The sequence below is a fragment of the Zosterops lateralis genome (assembly GCF_965231275.1).
Source record: "Zosterops lateralis genome assembly, chromosome: 7".
NCBI classification, from domain to species: domain Eukaryota; kingdom Metazoa; phylum Chordata; class Aves; order Passeriformes; family Zosteropidae; genus Zosterops; species Zosterops lateralis.
In genome coordinates this window covers 3,472,663-3,489,954 of record NC_139767.1, presented here as the reverse complement: position 1 = coordinate 3,489,954, position 17,292 = coordinate 3,472,663, and the positions used below count along the sequence as shown (strand labels likewise).

General features: G+C 36.7%; 1 protein-coding gene across 1 annotated transcript in view; it reads left to right on the top strand.

The window, feature by feature from the left end:
• SPAG16 (sperm associated antigen 16) overlaps positions 1-17,292 on the top strand; it is a 361,603-nt gene that overhangs the window by 34,017 nt on the left and 310,294 nt on the right. The gene's annotated exons all lie outside the window — the stretch shown is intronic.

Below are 17,292 nucleotides of genomic sequence, written 5' to 3'. Positions count from 1 at the left end.
TCCAGTTCAAATCTAGGCCTGACAGGTTTGATCATGATTAAAACTATTGTTGTATAATCACGGATTAGTTGATCGTACCTGCTCTTACATGCAGTGAGCAAAATGCAACCTCTGTCAGCAGGGAGGCTGAGGTTGGGCAGATCTCTGCTGGAAGCCAGCCTGGAATGATTCTCTACAGGTGGGCTTTTACACCAGAGGAACAGAAATAATTCATGTCCTGTTCAGACAACAAAGGCAACTCACGTTTGTTGCCCCTACACTCAATGACTTTGTAAAGCATGACTGCTAAATGATTTTGTGGACACATGAGGAATCTTCTCATATTGCAGATTTGTTTTTTCAGAAGTGCAGTTTAGTTTCTCACTATGGAGTTTGGCCATGATTTCTGAGCTTGGTTTTGGGAGCTGAAAAGCAGAATGAGCCAAGTGGTTTCACAGCTCATTCAGAAGAATGCTTTTTTTTTTTCCTGTTTCCTTTCCAAAGTCTTCTTTCCTCCTTAGCAGCTCCCTTTCTCTTTCCTGTCTCTGCTCTCTTTGTAAATTCTCTAAATCCTTTCTGTTAAGGTGCTGAATTACAAAGTTTGAGCACACAGGTTTGAAAGCCTAGTTACAGAATTCTGTTACTCAGAACAAAGGCCACAGCATGCTGGTGTGACAGCAGAACACCAGGTACTCAGTGGACAGTTTCAGTTTGCATTTCTTTTGTGTATTTTATACCATAATTCTGTATTGTTTCCAAGTTTTTACCTTGTATATCTATAGTTCAATATATGTTATATACTGTAAATTAACCAAAGCAGATCAGCCAATCAGACATTTACAGTTTACTAGAAATCTGAAGCTGTTTCTATTTTTGCAGGAATGCTTCACTCACTGTAGAAAGCAAACCTCCCCCATGTTTCTGTAGCACCTGCAATCTTGAAGCAGTACAGCAAAAACTGAGATTTGCTGTGATGTAAATCTCTCAAGAGTTCATTCTCACAAAAAAAAAAAAAAAAAGAGATAAACAAGAAAAAATCACTATGCAAAATCACAGTTCATAGTATTTAAAAAATATTTATTCATTAAAAAATTTAGTTTATCAGTGGTACTTGTTAATAGGAAAATGTCTACACTATATTTCCACACTTCTGGTGTGTAATGGTTATAATTTTTTAAAATTCTGTTTAGATTACTTAACTCTTGTGGATAATTTAAGAACAATGCATATAGTTGTGACATGTCTCAGTCTGGAAGGGATGTTAGCAATAGCGGAGGAATTCACAATTCTTCACACTTGCTGTAGAAATTGTTCTTTGGTACAACATGTACATGCCCTGGCTTGAACCCAGCAGACAAATAATCAAAGAGCAGCACAGAGTCATAGTAATGTAATACTTAAGAATACCCCAATTGTATGTTTTGAAATAGATCACAGGGTTGGTTAATGTGAAGATACTGTCCTTGGTTTTTCAATATTACAAATGAGAAAAATAGTAATGAAGATAGAGATGAAATAGGAGATAGGTTTACTTAAAAAAATTATCCCTTGAGAGAGGAATCCTTATTTTGAGTGTATTTTACCTGGATTTTTTTGATGTACAGTCAGTTGTTGAGCAATTGGTTTTCTCCAAACAGTAATAATTGGAAGGAGATGCTCTCTTGAGTTCCAGGCTACCAAATTTTAGGCAGCTGTTTATTCTGCTGCTCCTATTCTTTTGTTGGGTAAACTTCCCTTGCTCTGATCCTGCCCCTTGAAACTCATAGTTCATGACCGATTCCTGCCTGTCACCAGAGCTGTGATGAACACTGTGTGCAGGCTTGCTTTGGTCTCAAAAATCCACCCAGGCTAAAATAATTGAGAAATGACAATGAAGAGAAGCTGACAGGGCTTTGTTGGCATAATTGTTTACTTACAGAGTTTTGTTCTATTTTAATGGAAGACAGTTTATTATGTACTAATTAAGTGTTTTATTACACAGTTTATAAAAAGAGTGAGGAGAGAAGTCTGACAATATTTGGAGCACATTTAAGGATAATTGGAGAGGTTGTATTGTTGTATTTGATAACTCCTGTATTGCTTTTAAAAACACAACCACACAAGCTAATACACTCACATATATTGTTAGCCTTGGTGCTAAGTGAACTGATTTTTGGTTTGGGAGTCATAGCAAGGAGCTATTTACAGTCTGTGTAGTTTATTTCTATTTTTTGACAGGATACACATGGAGTAAGCTTCTAGCCGCCATCTGGTGATGTGTGTGAGTGGAGAGCCTCAGTGGCAGTAAAAGAGGCTGGCTGTGCCAAGGCTGTGACTGGGAGCTTAGTCAGAACATGCCAACACCTGTGCAGGGGACTATTCTTATCAGCTGTGTCAGCTACTCTGCAAGGCTCCAGACTGACTCACATTTTATACCTTTTGAAGTGGTGCTTTTCTGTTTCTTTGTATTAAAAAGTTTGGGTTTTTAACTAATTTATGAACAACAGGAAAGCTTTGAAATGAGAGATTTGGAGGTGTCAGTGTTGTTCCTGACATTACAAATCCTGAGTTTATTATTTTTAAAGATCTTTTTACTAATTGAATTAATTCATGGTGAATTTCTTGTCAGAAGTAAGTTACTGTAACAGAGGTAATGAGAGGAAACAAGAAAAGGGTAACCTTTTTGCTCCTCTTTGCAGCCAAATGTATTTGAGCATCACTTTAGTATAATCATTGGATTGTTCCAGTCATTGCACAGCTGAGATTTGATTTTATTAATGCTCTCTTTTTGGTGAGTCTGGATCAGCTCTAATTTGGCTATTATTTTTAGCTACACAGGTATGTGCTTGTGACAGGTTGATGTATTTATAGTCTGCATTGTCTTCTTATAGCTGCACACTCAATCATTGAATGCCATTTACCAAGGGGTTTTAACCTTTCAGGTGTTTTGATTTTTGGGGGGTTTTTTGTTTGTTTGTTTGTGGTGGGTTTTTTGTTTGTTTGTTTGTTTGTTTTTTGTTTGTTTTGTTTTTGGTTTTGTTTGTTTGGGTGTTTTTGTTTTTTGTCAAAATAGTGTCCATACATTTAGCAGTTATTAGTAGTTAAAGCTCTGCAAAGGTGTCCAAGTTCCCTGCCATGGAAGTTAGTAGGAGTAGATCATGGAATCATTGAGTGGGTTGAGTTGGAAGGTACATTAGATGGCTAAATGCTTTTGAGAAGTTAGGGTTTATATGCTAAGACTGGGTGGATAACACTGTCTAATAAATTTTCTAAGTGTAAATAGCCCGCTTTTGTTTAGAGTCAGCTATCCTTATATAGTGTTGCACTTTAAATTAATTTTCTCTGGTAATTAGTATCATAGTAATCAGTTAAAAAGATGTAATGTTGCCAGTGACAAGGTTCCAATTTCCTGCCACTATTTTCCTTTCTCCCTTCTTCTTCCATTCTTTGCAGAAAAGAATCCATTTTCCTGGTGGTGCTTGTTTTCTCCTGGAATGATGAGGTGGGCAGGATGGCTGTGGGTTCAAATCTCTGCTCTTCAGTGCCAGGGAAGCTGGGTCTGCATTAGCATGTGTGAGGCACAAGATCTGCTGGCTCTTAGATCAGTATGTTCCAGGAGATCTTTTCCCATTCACTCCAGACTAGATGAGAATTTCTGGGGGAAATTTCAATTTTGTGATGATTCTTGGAGAATCCTCACAGCCTTTCTACATCTGAGAGAGAATGCTGCTGGAATTATAGAGGAATTCAGTAAGTTCAGTAAGTGTTGGCTTGTTGAACAATGGTCAGAATTGGTCTGCCTCTCTTGGACTTTTCATATTGTGCATTTCTTCTACAGTTATCCTCTGAACATTGTATTTAAGGGTTTTCTCCACTCCTGCTCAGGTAATACAGTAAGACTGTGTTTGGGGGGTTTGAGAAAGCTCTAATTCTACTGCTGTGATAAAGACTTCCTGCTCTGTGAATCACTGCATTTTACCTTTCTGCTGAAGTGTGCATGCAAGCTACAAGTACATATAAATATATATATATATATCTGTATGTGTAGTAGGTGTCAGTGCAAAATAAGTTGGTTATATATCTACACCTTCCATGCAGTAGAAATTTCTTCTGTAGAAACTTGAACTGCTGCTCTCTGCTGTTAATTTAGAGTTTGCTTTTTGTGGTTGTTTCTTCCCCTCAGCCCTCTGAGGAAATATCCAGGTAAATCTGTGCTGTTTCATCCCCATGTCTTTTGTGCAGTGTTATGGAATGTTTTAATCCTCTAATTAAGAAGAAAAAACCCTGAAATTTTCAAGCGATTTTAATTTTCTGTAATTGCAGCAATGCATCTTCTGCTTTGTTCTTTACATTTTCTTTATATTCTGAGTTAGGAAAGGAAATTTTTGGAGAAACTTTACCGATCAGTTTCATAGAAACCTCTAAAAATGTGACTAAGCAGTATTGAGGTTACAGGGACACACAAATAGTGTCTTTGTATTAGCAGTAATATCTTGGGTGAAAAAAATCCAACATAGCTTAATTTAAGCACAGAAGTATGGAGTTAGGACTCCCCTTCCCAAATATGAACAATTAACCTCTATTAAATATGCTCTTGCAACTTCTGTTGGTTTTTTTTGTTGTTGTTGTTTTTTGGGGTTTGGGTTTTTTTAATGATTTCTGACTCAACAGAGGCATCAAACCCCATGAATTTCACTATAGGGTCCCCTCAGTGCAGTAACATGTTTGACTTTCAGTACAAGACTTGGCACCAGGGAAAGAATTAGGAGTTTTTCAGTCCTGATATTCTTTCTGGATGGTTTGCTAATAATTGAATGTAGAATGGGTGTTTTTATAAGAGGTTTCTTAATTTTAAAATGTGTTTTCTTTTAAATGTTTTTATTTGAAATACATAAAATAGTTTAAAAAATACTGGTCAGAATATAATCCCGTGAGAATGGTCAGAGATGCCATAATCCCTTTTTTCAAATTCATTGCCAGTATATATTAAGTGTAAGTTTCTTTCCACTCCAGAATAAGGATGTGTGCTTTTAATTTTTGGAATGATAGAAATTGAGAGGAATGATGTCTGAAGTATTTGTAAGCATTACTTTCAGTCCTGAATCGACCCTTTATTTTCTTCCCTAGCACAACAAAAAGAAAGAGGAGCTTTAATATCTAAGAAATTGCCAATGTGGTTCCAGTCAAATTCTCCATCTGGTCTGGAGGCAGGGTATTACTGAATTTTTCATCAGTTAGGAGCTGGAAGTTGGAGACTTTATTAGGATTTCCTTCAGAGCAAGTACAAAGGCAGTCCAGTGGTGCAGTTTATGGCTTAAACATTAGAGGCCTTGTATCTGATGTGCCATAATAGCTGTGATCACATAGGAAAGTTGTTTAAAAACAACTTTAAGTGCTTTTAGTAACTGCAGTTCCTTCGAGTAGAAAATGTGATGGTAGTTTTCTAGTTTTACTCTTGCCAAATATTCCAGTTTTACTCTTGTCAAATATTGCCTTCAATATTTGCCCCTTGCAGAGGGGAGGCAGAAGCACAAGAAAAACAAATGAAGTGGTGACATGACAACTGAGAGTAGAAATGAAAGATAAAAGAAGTAACTGGCAGGTAATGCAGAACACTTTGAAATGCATGCTGGTAGGAGTGGGACTTAAAATGGGAAAAGTGGCAGTGCAGGTTCTCTCTTTGTGCATGACTGGAATAATTATGTTCCACACAATTTTCCATGTAGCATGTTAAGTACCTAGGAATGCGTGGAAGCTGAAAAGGAAATAAGAATGAAAGTTCAGTAAGAACATGGCAGATGTCTGTGAACTGCAATTCAAGAAGGAATAAGGCAATGAAACAGATCCTAGATCATAAATAAGGGGAGATAAGATTATGATTTAGAGGTTTAGAGGACAGAAAGTAGAGGAGGAAAAAAAGACAAGTTAATTTGTGTGTGGAAAGGGGTAGTGGAATTTGTGTGTTGTGAAATCAACAAAGAATGATAGGATTTCTGATACAGGGACAACATTGACAAGGGAAATGTAATTTGCCTACTCCTTTCCACTTGGGTTTGCTTTAAAGAGCAATGTATTAAGGTGGATTGTTATCCTAGAGCGTTTTAAAATCACAGAGAAAGGTGCCAAGAAGATGAGTAGGAACTGGGCATTTGCTAAAATAGGTTATTTCATACAATACAAGTTGGATTGAAATTCAGATTTAGAATGAATTACATTTCTCTGTGTGTTATTTCACAGGATAAGGGAGAGTCCTTCCTGCTCAGGCACATTCAAAGGCCAGTTAGGCATAATTGTATGGGCAGGGAGTCAGAGATCAAGGGAGGGTTCAAACCTCTGTAAGTTCTCAAGAATTGGGAAAGTTAGACGAAAAAGTCTTTGCTAGAGGAGTAGATAGAGGACCAAAAGTAATAATTTAATATATTTTGAAAGAGTACTTTCCTAAAAAGCTGGGAGATGTGCCCTGTCTGCCCCATTTACTTATCTATTTTTCTTCAAACTGATTTCATATGCTGCTAGGCCCTGTGTGCTCTCTGCAGAATTCCTTGGAGTGTTTGCTTCTAAGGCTTTATTTTCCCACTAACATCTCACTCCTCTTAACTCCAGTTTGTCTTTAGTTTCTTTTTATCCAGAGTTATCTCTAGTAAAGGTCCATGAATTAGAATGGGAGATGCAGCCTATGATCAGACAAATTGTCAATTTCTCTGGGTATTGTTGGGCTGTATCCCTTTCTGCTGTAGATTTCTGGTGGTGTCTCTTCAAGCATTAGGCTGAAAATGGTGGTCAGTGAATTCTATAGGGTTTTACCCACTTGTATCTCAATCCTGGCTGCACCATCACTCTCTGAGCCCACACAAAAATATTGATATATAACAGTCTTAAAAATTAGTAAAGCACATTCTTCACACTCATCCTGTGCTGTAGCTACTGCTGAGTGAAATTTGGCATCTCACAATAGGTATCTCTTTGTGTCACAGTAGAGATGGAAAAGACACTTGTTTCTTCATCCACCACAGCCAATCTTTATTCTTTACAGCTCATATTTATATGGTTTTCTGAAGGCATTGTGTTTAATTCTAATTGGTTAATAAGTTGTTGTAATTCAGTTTATTGGTTAGCAATGGCCAGTGTATGCATCCATCAAAACCTTTCCTCTCTAGGAAAGAGGGAAACAGGAACAGATTTGAATCTTTCTCAATTTACTTTGAAACTTTAAATAACGTTAAGTATAATCTGCAAAAAGTAAAACGAGGTTTGAAAATCTCGATATACTTTATTTTTTATAGTCTGAGGAGCAAGATTCATTCAGTGTTCACATTCCTGTCTCCTGGGAAGAAGCTGTTTCACACGGGTAAAATCTTTCTCCTCCCAGGTGCAAATTGGTTCCCACAGGAATAGATTGATATGCAAGCTGATTCCCACTGCTACAATTCCTTTCTCACAGGAATTTTTCAGACTGGCTGTTAGCTGTACCCAGCCCAAGCAGCAGGGCCTGAAACATGGTTTTACAAGGTAAGGTTTTACCATATGCCACAGCTTTGCAGCTGTTGTGGCAGTGCCCAAGTGCCTAAATTTAGAATGAAATTGCAAGTTGTCTTGAGTCTGTCCATGGTGAACAGTTGGGGAAAATTGATTTCAGATATTCCCTCTGACTTGGCCAGAGAGGATGGACTGAGAACTTCTGTATATGAACAGGAGAGAGACCAAAAAAAGAACAAAATAGCCCCTAGTTCCATCTCAAACTTGTGTGGGTTTGAGGGGCTAATGGTAATAAAAAGCAATAAAAACTGCCACTTACATTCTTACCAAGGGTATGTGATTTTGAATAGAGAAAAAGAACTGATCCATTGGGTAAACAATTGCTGTTTGTCAGAGTAAAATTCATTTTAGGTCCCCGTGTCATCTGTCCTAACCTAAATGAAGAAATTGCCTTTCCATTGAGAGTACATGGGCTAGGTTTCAAGAATTGAATAAAATCTCATAGTTTCTGCTATCCCACTTGAAAACTCCGTGTTTCAGTTATGTAATTTGGGAGTCAGGTGGTGAGAAACTTACTCTGCTTTTTCGTCTGCTTCTGTAGTAAGAAATTGTTGCAGGGAGATTGCGCCAGCAATCTGTGGTTGCTTTCAAAACTATATTTAAAATTTAAAAAGTGACTCAAGAAATGGAGAAACAAAATAATAGAACTGAAAACTATAAATAATCAGCACTAATATCAATGCAAATTATCCCATGATTGTAGAAGATGCAGTTGTGGAATTGTACAAAATCAATGTAAATAATGTTACTGGTGTGTTCAAGTCTGACATGAAGCCTTAAATGGAGAATAATCAAATGCATTCTGAGATTTTTTTTACCTTATAAACTATTTAGTATTTTTTATGTGAGTTTGGATAAAAAAAGAATCTCAAAAGTCTGATTTGTGTTTGAGTTAGAGTTACTGATAAATTTATCAAATGACACACTGGTGAGGTCTTTTTCCATGAGAAGACCAGAAAAAGGAGAAGGGAAGTCTGGATCACTTGGTAAATGAAAGAGAAATAAAAATATACTTTTTTACTATGCTTTTAAAGTTCACAGAATCATAGAATAATGTGGCTTTGAAGGGACCTGTAAAGGCCATTTAGTCCAAACCCTCTACAATGAGCAGGGTAATCTTCAACTAGAACAGGCTTAATTGGGGTGTTCTTCATCATTGGCTGTGACAAAGGGGATGAAATATACTCTTAATAGCAGTGTTTACTTAACAGGCAGTAGTAGAATAGAATTTAGTAGATGAAAATTGAATCCAAGGGCATTCTGGGTTAGAAATAGAGTTGCATTTTAATAGAGAATGTAGTTGGGTATTTCACAGATGTACTGGCAGTTAGAGTCAATCCTTCGGTCTTGAAAAAATTGACAATTTCTAAATAATGGATTTTTCTAAAACTGTCTCTAGCACATGTAGAAATTTAGTTCAGGGTAGTGCAGGGGCCTGGGTTTTATGTGGTCCCAAATCAATTGCAGACATTTTGATTCTGATTTCATAACCTGCCTTGCTGAATCTAGAGGATACTGACTTCCTCACACCTTAATAAGGCACTTCTGAGCAGTTTCAGTTTCACTGTTGGCGTGTTTGTGAAGTCAGCCTGGCAGGACCTCTTTCATATTCTGCTGTATCCACTTCCTGCAGTGCTGAACATATTTCTGGTGCTTAATAGTGATAGATAACCAGCTTTATCACTTTTTGATAAAGTACTTATTGCTTACAAGTACAGTAATCAATTAATTAGCTCTTTATTGTAAAGAATCCATTTCTGTGCTGTATTGAGAAGCTGATAGTTTTGTACCTGCATGTCAGAGTACTCTTACAGCTTTGTTTTCATTATTTCTCATTACGTGGAGCTTGGGATAATGGTTACTGGCTGTCCTGAAACGGAGTCAGGATGATGAACTGCCAAGGGGGGGAACATGGACGGCATCTGTAATGCATAATTGCAAATAAATCAATAACTAATGGCCCCTGAATGTGTTTACCAGTTCATTGTGGTGATGTATGGACCTCTGGAAACCCTGGGTGCCATATAACAGTTATTGAGATGATTACAGTGGGTATTTTGGCCCTGGCAGAAATTAGTGTATCCAGGCTACTGAGAATGTAGACACAGTTTCTGAGCTTCCCAACAGTGCCTGAGAAGCAGAACAGTAATTTGAGGAAAAACAAAATTTCTTTGTTAATATTTGGAAAATTAATAAAACAGCGGCAAAATTTAGGACTTATTTGCTCCCCTAGAATTTACTGGTGGTAGGAGAGCCTTTGGGAGCAGATTTTTTTTCTTCTTAGAAGTGCAGGTAAGATCATGTAAAAAGAAATCATAAAAAAAAGAGAGAGTTTTTCCAGTCTTTCACAGTATTTGTTTTAGGAATAAAATCAAAATGAATTCAGATGAGCTGTCCTCTGGAGCATCCGTGGATGAATGGATAGTCTTGTATTGTTTGCACTGATGTTTTCTTGGAGAAAACCAAGAAAGCATCTAGATTTCTTGGTTGATTCCATAGTAGGATACTTCTGTGGTAGAGAAAATTCACATTGATCACTATGAAAATTAAAAAAAAAATATAAGAAAAGACAATATTGCAACGTATTTTGGAGTATGTCAGAAAACTGAAGTAACTTGATGTCTATCATTTAATCAGCATTGCCTCTTTAACATGATGAATTGTGTGGCATATGCCCCATGTGCTGCTGTAGCTTAAAATGTTGCTGACTTTATGGTACCATAATCACAATTTAAATCTACAAAATAAAATTATAATTGGAACAGTTTTCTTTTTTTTATTGCACTGTTGTTTATTTTAACATTGGTCATAAATGTAGTCGATTTTCAAATATAAGCCTTTTAAAGGAAGGGATAGGGAACATCTTTGGGAATAGCACATGGTTATTTGTGACTTAGAAAACTGCATGAAAATCGATTGCATGCCTCATATCATGATAATTTATTGCAGCCTTTTCATAGATGTTCTTTTATTTCTCCTTGCAGAATGGTCAGGCTGAGTTTTGTAACAGTGTTTGCAGTTGTTTATGCAAGATTAAGTTATATACATAGCTGTGTGTACATCTCTATTGTGTGAACATATTGTTTAATTATCTGTGAGACGTGTAATGCTGTTTTGAAAAACAAACAGAAACGTGTTCTGTTTTTAAGCTGTGGTGATGAGATGATGATGAGAATCAGGGTGAGAAACTGGAAATTACTGCCAGTAAAATAATGCTGGATTTATTCTTTCACATGTGATATTAACTTATATTCATACATGCTGTTAATGGTAAGCAGAAGTAGATATTTAAAATCTGGGCATATCAGTACTGGTATAGACTTTGTATTTTAGAGTTGTAATAATTTTAAATTAAGAAATTATTTTCAATTGCATGTATTAAGCTCAATTCCCACCATGAGAGGGTAGTAAATTAAAAGTTGGATGATCATTATATCACTTTCTTGAGACTGTAACTGAACTTAGCGCTCAGAATTACTGTACATTCATGTTCTGGAATAATTTCCTGTGACTTTCCACTCACCTTGTTGACTCTGCTGAGACTGCTGGTCATGCAGTTCTCTGTGACAGAGAAGAATAATCAAAATAAGGGGTTAAAATACATTTGATGATGTAGCTGGGATGGTAGAGCTGTTGGAAGAAGGCTGCATGGGGGATTTCTGTACAGCAGAGATATCCTTTTGAACACAGAGCAGGTCCTCAAGGAATGTTGTAGGGTTTTTAAGAATTGTTCCTTCTCTGTATAAATTATCTGTTCATCTTTATAAAGCTTAAGCCTTAGTCTTCCACTCAGTGTGCGTGCAGAGCATCTTAAACCCACTCCTTGTTCTATGGTCAGTCTTGAGCAAGGCTCCAGGAGCTGGTTTGTTTCTCTGGTCACAGAGTCCCAGAATGGTTTGGGTTGGAAAGGACCTTAAAATTAATCTCATTCCATGCCCTGCCATGGTCAGGGACACTTTCCACTAGACCAGGTTGCTCCAAGTTCCATCTAGCCTGGCCTTGGACACTTCCAGGCTTGTCCTATGACTCCAAGCTGAGTCCTCTGGGGGAGCTGTGCAGAGATGCCTCCACTCACTGAGTTGCCTCCAGCTCACAGATTATGTTCCAGTCTCTACACTGCAGTGTCATGTTCATCCTTCACAGCATTAGCCGCAGCTGGGTTGCTTTAAACTGAGAAATGTGATTTACTTGGGCATTTGGGAGGAAGTGTTAAAGATTTAGCAGAAACTAAAACATTGCAGTAGTTTTATTTCTGTAGTGTTGGGCAGCATGCTTGGCATAGAGTAAGTTTTTTCATTTTATGCTGTTACTTTCTGAAATAGTGGTGATAAAGTTAAACAAGCCCTAGTGCTGAGCACTGGAATAAAGCTCTTGCATTTCCGTGAAGGATCTTTCTATAATTGTTATCTTCCCCTTACTTTTTCAAACCTCTCAGATTATTAATCATATCTGGCTAATCAAATCTGGTTTTACTAGCTGCAGTAAAAGAAACAAAACCAGGGAAGTGCAGCAGCTTGAAGTTTATCCTTCTGATGGTAGGAAATAATTGCAGTGTATTTATCAATGAGTGCTAATGAGAGCTCTAGTCCAAAAGTGATTGAGTGTCTGTGGCCTAGTTAGACATTGAGTAGTAGAGCTTTCTAGTATTTTATTGCATAGGCAATGGCTGGACTTGATGTGGCAGAGCCTTAAAACTGACATAGTCAGGAGCAATTTCAAGTGCAGATTTACTGTTAGCACCAGTTCACAAACTGTCTGGAGAGCCACACTAGCCCTGAATTTGAAGACAGAGCAGTTTTACCATTGCTTTTTTAATTAATCTGGCTTTTACTGCCTATTACATATTATCTTCATGTTTATTTTATTAAAAAAAGGAAAAATTGTCAGGGTTATAAACTGAATAAGGAGGAGTTATGTGGCCACAACCTTTGTAGCTGAATTTTATGGTTTTTATTAGCAAGCCAAGCAAGATGGAGCAGGCAATAAAAGTTTTACTACACTCTTCTGCTATTGCTTTCAACTTCCTTTCCTTACATTTCAGATGTTTATAAAATAATTGTGGTCATGATTAACATAGTAAAACAATGTGCAAATGTGTTGTATTATGGTTACTATAGACACTGAAGCATTTTGAAACTGGGTTGTTTCAGTATTAATTGTACAACGGTGCCTACTGTTATTTCACTGGTTCATTGTCCTCAGTGGGTGCACTAAACATCTTCATTTCTTTATACTCTGCTAGAAAAGGATACCCTGTCCCTTCAGTTACAGGAAATATGAAAACTAAGTAAAATCATGCTCAGATACTGTATTAGATGTCAGTTTTCTGTCACTCTTGCAGCAAAGCTTTTAATATTAGTTTAATACTTTCCTGCTTAGTGTTTGGTTCCTTCTGAAGCCAAAACTGAGCTGCTCATTGAACGGACTACCAGGATTTTCTACATGAGAAAGAAGGAAACAGGAACAGATTTGAATTTTTCTTAATTTACTTTGAAAGTTTAAATAATATTAAGTACAATGAACAAAAAATAAAATGGGGTTTGAAAATCTCATACTATAGTTTGCTGTTTTAAGTGTTTTCTCTTACTTGATACACTTTATTTTTGGTAGTCTGAAGAGCAAGATTCATTTATTGTCAGCAATTACAGCCAAGAGTATTTTCATTCTTGTTGATATATTTGTGTTTTAAGAATGTCTTTTTTATTTTTACTTTTTGAATGTATGGATTCTTAGTAATCCTTAAGTTGTTTTGAAAGTTGGGACAAAAACTTAGTGTGAAACTCAAGCCCTGTTGGGAAAACAATATATTCAGTAAGTAGCCTCTGAGTACACCTACTGGTGTCCAAGGGACTGTTTTGATATTTAAAAACTAAAATTTGGAAATTTCAATATATTGGGGCAGGTTTAAAATGAAAATAGACAAAACATGTTCTCCATAATAAAAGTGTATCAGGACTGTCAGGAAAAATAAGCAATTTTTAAAATTCTCTGTAACTGAATTAGAAGAGAATTCCAGTGGTATGTCAGTATATCTCTCAGTGATTAGTGCAGTGCTTATTTCTAAGTACAGAAAAACAGAGACAATGCTGATTCTTGGGTGAGAATTGAGAATAGAATATTTCCTTGGAAATATGTATTGATACAAGTTAGTCTGTCTTGCTGAGTCTTGGACACAGACAGTAGCTGTGCCCTAAGAAGAACTTAATTTTCATTACTTCACATTTCTGAAAAAATATCTAGTGTTTCCTTTTTAAGTTGATTGTATGGATGCACCAGCACCTGTGACTGTGCTCCTTGAACTGCAGTATTGGAATGACCTTGACAGCTTTCAAATTGGAACTGCTGATGATAATGGTAATTAATTTTTGCAAAAAGAAAAGGTTCCTCCTTCTCCTCCCTCACTGAAAGACAGTGATCACAGGTTTGCTGTCTGATGGGTTTTGCCTCACTTAAGATTGTTCTATTTTCTCTCAGAATTAAAGTAGCAAGGTTTGAGCTTGTTCATGGTTACAGAGTGAAGCTGCTTCTTCAATTGACTTCGATTTTTAACATCTGAGTAAGGAGAAACTTAACACTACCTGTAATAATGATATAGACAAGGCCAAGCTGTGATTTAGACAAACTGATTTGGATGCTTTCTATTAAACTCTACTACATTTTTCTCAGCTCTGAGATGATTTAAATCAGTTCCACTTATCTATTCATTGCCTTCTGTATGTTTTGACAAATGGGTCTCTTGTGTCTTTCTTGAGGAAAAAAGAAAGCTGTAGACTTGCTCTAAAGAGCCCTGCTGTTGGAAGAGAAAAGGCAGTCTTTACTGGAAAAATTCAAGACAGAACAGAAAAGAAATATTTTTAATAGTTTAAGGGTAAATTTTCTTAATTGCATGACAGTTTGCATTGAGATAAGGTTTTGTATTTTATAAGGGGATATTAAGGAATAATTTGATACTCAGAAGATATGAGTTCAGTTTACAAGCTGTCCTAGAGAATTTCAGCTTGATCTGGGGTAAATTACTCAATCCTCCTATGGTTCAGGCTCTTATATTAAAAGGGAAAAAAGGCAACTGAAAAATCCCAAACAAACAAAGTCAAGCTCTTCTCTTCAACCAATAAAATCCCAAACAAACTAAAGAAAGGCAAACTTTTCTCTTCTTGTTCGTTGTTTGTACATGAACCTGTGAGCTCTCAAGGCATGCTTCAATGACTTCACACAGTCCTGCCTTCTGTAGCCGTCTGTCTGCTGATATTTTAGACAGCTATGGAAACACTGTGTGTAAATGGCCCAAGAGTCATGGAGACTTTTTGTGAGTGGCTGATTGTTGCACCTGTGATTTTAGGTAACAAGAGGGAATGTGCTGTCAAAGGGATGGTTTGGTCAGGGACCAGGTACCACTTACCCTTGTCAGGGACTGAGGATGTGCCTTCAGAAGGGTTTTGTTTAATAGAGATTTTTCCTAGGACACTCTTTGAACATTCTGTTCCTTGCCTTTGATGATATGGAAACAGGATGTTTAATGTCACAAGCAGGAAGTGCAGTAATTCCACTTTTATATAGATGTGAGAGAAGTTTGGTAGGTTTTAATTTTTGTTATAGTGCAAATGTCTTGTACGTAGCAGATAAAGGAGTGAACAAAACCACAGTATATATTGCTTTGGCTCCCTAGCACTCAGGATATTTTCTTGAATTTTAGCTTGCACATGGCCCTTGCCCATGCTGAGGGAACATCAGGCTTTGCAGTCAATACCTGTAAAAGTTTCACAAGCCTTGTTAGGCAAAGTCTTAACTTGTGAAGTGGATTTTCTTTTACCCTTAGGATTTAGCAATTGAAAATAATAGAATAAGGATTAAATAATGAAACTTGATTGCCTAAATTTGTTAGGGGAGAGGAGATACCTTCATATAAGCATTATTGAGCAGTTCTGTTGTAGCAGGTTTTTAGGGTAAAAAAAACCCATTTATTCTGCAGTGAGAAGTACTTGTGTCTCGGGAATAAAGTCACACTGTGACTTCTTCCTGGTATGTGCTGGGGAGCTACTGAAATCAGCATTTCATCTGGCCATGACAAGTGATAGAACTGTTCATGCCAGTGGGAACCATACGTATGAATTATCTCAGCTGAGGCCAAGTCTCTTGCTCTAGTAGAATACAGGATTAATTATTCAAAAGGTGGAAAAGCTACCATTTCAGAAGTATTTCAGATCCTCACAACGAAGTTATAGAAAAACTAATATTTTTGTATTATTCTCTTTTTACTGTATTATTTTAATGTTACAGCAATCATTTACAGCACTATCTCCTGAAGTAGTATCTGGGGATTTTTTTCTACTGAAAAATGCAAGACTTTCTGTCACTTGTATTCAGAGAGCCTTGTCTTTCCTAGGCTTGTTTCACTCTGAAATGAGTAAGTCTGGTAGCATTTACTAATTGTTTGAGTTCCAGAAAGTGAATGAGAACAATTTGCAGAAAGCATGCTGATTTTATGCCTTTATTATGTTATAATCAGAGTTGTTCAAATTTGTAAATCTTGAAAGGTAGAACTTTGCAAGACAAGGAGTACAGAAAGCTTCCGAGAGCTGCATAGAGGTATTGACACATACTGGGACTATACTTACCTTTAGTTAATATCTTTACTCAGTTTAGTGTGTGTGTGTATAATAAATACTGCAGACTTATCATAATTGTTCCTAAATTTGGAAAATCTATGGATTTTTCTGGAAATGGCTTCAGAGATCTTCAAGAATATTATTGCTGAGAGGCAGTCAGAACTTGTTATGCAGTTGTATAAAAATGTGGAACTTCAGCCACAAACACATTCCTTGCTTGATTAACAATGCCAGATTACTTTAATCTTTATTCTTTATGTATTTGTACTTGACGTATTTATTTCCTAATTTCAGATTTATTGCTTTTGGTTTTTTCCAAAAGTAGGTATCTTTCTAGGATCTGTGTGAAGCAAAGGATGACTTTGATAATTTGCTTAACCATGATTTGGTTTGCAAATTTTTGCTCTCCATGATTTCCAGATTAAGTCTTCCTCCCCAGTCAGAGAAGAAGGATTGTTGTCTGATATTAGTGAATATTGAAAGTCCCTACTGTTCCATGGATTTTGGAGTGGTTTTGTTAGGCTGTGCCTGTGATTGAAGCCACAGTGCACTGAAGAATATCTTCCAGGTCTTGGGTCTGGAATAGATGTGCTCAAACTGGTCATTAAGTCATTAGCTTAAAAATCTTCGTAAGTTTGGCTTGGGTTTATGGCACCCTTGTTGAAGAATGCCGTGTGTAGAGCTTCTGAAATTGAAGACAGATACTTTTTGCTACTTTGTAGTTGTGAAATTTCCTTTATGCTCCTTCCTGCAAATTATCAAGAAACAGGATGGCTGCTATCAAGTTTAGTGCAAACAAATACTGTAAAGAGTTAGTGGTTATCCCTGCTGTGCGTGTGTTTTTTCAGATTAAAATACAGTGATTTTATTCCCTCTTTAATCTTAGTGTTTGATGGACATTTGAAAGAGTAAGGGATTTCAGTCTCCTTTAAAGCTTCTCACAGCAGGATGTCATAAAATGTTGCAAACAGAAGCCATCAGCCAAGTCTTCAGCAAACTGTGGTGTCTTGGGAAGTGGTTTTGTAATGACTGGTGCAGTCCTTAAAATATACTGTGCACAGTTACCCTCCTTACATTCTTTAATGACAATCTATTTTTAATAAAGCTATTTAGCTTGGTTAATTAGAGCTAGTAATAAATCTCCTGCTCTGCTGATTAATCTAAGGAAATATCTTAAACCACACCAATGGAA